Source organism: Scylla paramamosain, chromosome 7 (assembly GCF_035594125.1).
Source record: "Scylla paramamosain isolate STU-SP2022 chromosome 7, ASM3559412v1, whole genome shotgun sequence".
In the NCBI taxonomy this organism is placed as follows: Eukaryota; Metazoa; Arthropoda; class Malacostraca; order Decapoda; family Portunidae; genus Scylla; species Scylla paramamosain.
In genome coordinates this window covers 8,005,001-8,007,500 of record NC_087157.1, presented here as the reverse complement: position 1 = coordinate 8,007,500, position 2,500 = coordinate 8,005,001, and the positions used below count along the sequence as shown (strand labels likewise).

At 42.9% G+C, this 2,500-nt stretch overlaps 2 long non-coding RNA genes across 2 annotated transcripts in view; one reads left to right on the top strand and one right to left on the bottom strand.

The window, feature by feature from the left end:
- LOC135101979 (uncharacterized) overlaps positions 1-2,500 on the bottom strand; it is a 204,613-nt gene that overhangs the window by 54,523 nt on the left and 147,590 nt on the right. The gene's annotated exons all lie outside the window — the stretch shown is intronic.
- Positions 1-2,500, top strand: part of LOC135101980 (uncharacterized) — an 18,325-nt gene that overhangs the window by 15,388 nt on the left and 437 nt on the right. The window contains exon 3 of the long non-coding RNA XR_010269479.1: positions 570-2,500. This exon is cut by the window's right edge and continues 437 nt beyond it. This is a non-coding gene — a long non-coding RNA (uncharacterized LOC135101980). The remainder of the gene's footprint in view (positions 1-569) is intronic.

Genomic DNA, 2,500 nt, shown 5'->3' with positions numbered 1-2,500 from the left:
CATCTGGCCACGCTCCTCCCTCCTTTACTCATTCCGTATGGTGGAGGAATGATGACAGAGAAAGGGGGGGAAAGTGTAAGGGTGTGTGCGATGATGGAGACTGATGTTGGTTTGAGGATGTGGTGGGAATGTCAGGGTGTTGGTGATGAGTGAGTGTGGGTAGGATTACTTTTTTTCTTTCTTCTCTTTCTTTTTTAAGCGTATACGTAATTATTTTCTCCATTTTCTCACTTTAATATTTATAACGAGGATAATTATTCGTGTAGTGACATTAAGTAGTTTTTTCTGTATCTACAAATACTAATTATTCTTTTGCTATCTTTTAACGACTCTTGCAGTGCCATAAAGTTATTTTTTATATATGCCAAAGTAGTATGTTTATTTTTATGAGTACTTCTTATTTTCCCGACGAGAGGAAAAGAGACAGAAGGGGTTGTGGACAGGGACAGGGACAGGGAGCGACGGGAAGAGTGCCGGGAAGAGATGAGAGTACACTCAGTTCTTGGTATTCAGTAGAAAAAAAAAAAAATTCTGTGAACTAAAACTTTTTATTTCTTTATTTTTACAAGAGAAGAGAGGGAGGAAGGTAAACGGACAGGAAAGGGAACGAGGAAGTGAAGGGAAGAGCTGAGAGCACGCTGCCTGGTACTCGCCGTGTTTATAGGACTAATGGAATGGTGAGGGGTGGGCAGCGGGCATCCGCACCCCCCGCCTCACCTTTACGAGTCCCTGGGTGTCGGCCACGCCTCGTCAACACGGCAACTTTTAGGACAGCGGCAGCAAAAATGGCCAGCAACATCTACAGTACCAGTACCACCACTACCATCACCATCACCATCACCACCACCACCAACAACAGCAAGAACAACGACATCATCATCAACATGAGCAACATCAAGAGCAGCAACAATAACAACAACAACAACAACAACAACAACAACAACAACAACAACAACATCACCACTACCACTACAACCACAACCACCATCACCACTACTACCACCAGTACCACCACCAACACCAACAACAACGACAAAAGAAGGACTCATCATCACAAAAACAAACACATGGTACAAGCGAAAAATTTAATAACAACACTTAAAACACAAAATCAAACAGATCAATGAAAATAAATAAATAAAATAAATAAATCACAAAATCTGGAATAAAAACACCTCAGGGTAGATCAATGAACACAGGTGAACACTGACCCAAAGTGAAAAATGTAGAGAATCACCAGGGAAGGAGAGGAACAACACGGACATCACGGAGGAAGGAAACAAAAGTACCAAACAGCGTGAACCAGGATTACGAAAAGGGAGCGGTTTAGCTGAGGTTTACTTCGGGTCTAGTACAGGATTAGGCTCAACTGTCTATCTACCTGGCTAATTGGCTTTTTCTGCCTGTATGGCTGTCTGTTCGTAAGTCGGTTCCATTTAGAAATTCTCTCTCTCTCTCTCTCTCTCTCTCTCTCTCTCTCTCTCTCTCTCTCTCTCTCTCTCTCTCTCTCTCTCTCTCTCTCTCTCTCTCTCTCTCTCTCTCCATTTTTATCAACCATTTTGTCTGATTATAAAACTTATTCCCATAACAATTTTTTATTTAACTCTTTTCTTTCAATGTTTACTTGTTTGTCTCCCCCAGTAACTTTTTTATAACTATTGACTGAACCGTTTTTCCCATCTGTTTGTCTCTTTTCCCTCAGTGTTTGTGCAGCTGCCTTCCTTACTATCTGTCTGTTTGTCTGTGTTTATCGCTTCACCTGTCTGTCTCTCTCTGTTTGCATGTCTCTGTCTATTATCCTGCCTGTCTGCCTGTTTGTCTGTTTGTTTTACCTGTCTGTGTATGTGCCTATTTGTGTCTGTCTGTCCATATGGCTGTCGATCTACCCGCTCTTCCTGTTTTTTTTTTTCCGTCTGCCTATCTGTCTGCCTGTCTGTTTGCCTGTGTGTCTGTCTGTCTATCTCTCAGCCTGCCTGACTTCCTGTCCATCTGGTTGTCTGTCTATTCACCTGTCTATTTACTTTATCTGTTTGTCTGTCTACTTGCTTATTTGTCTGTCTGTCTGTTTTGCTAGCCTGCCTGTTTGCCCGTCTGTCTGCTTGTCAAAAGAACATTAGAATATAAGAGAATAAGGGAAACTGCAAGAAGTCATGAAGCCTACACATGGCAGCCCTTGTAAATATAACAGATGATTCATGTTGTCTATTTGCTTGTTGGGTTGCCTGTCTCCCTGTCTGTCTGCCTGTCTGTGTCTGTCTCTCAGCATAAATTTCCACACAAATAAGCAATAAGGAGACGAACCGTAGCTAAGTTTGGTCATACTAATTTTAAGGAACTTCCGGCACCCTCTGAGTCACGGGGATAACTTGGGTCATAAATCTGAGGGCGCGTCTTCATTCATCCCTCTCGTGTGATCGATGCTGCTGCTCCAACGCACGACGGAAGGAGCGACTGCCGAGATAAGAAGCCGTATCCTCAAACACCTCGCCGCCTTATCTCG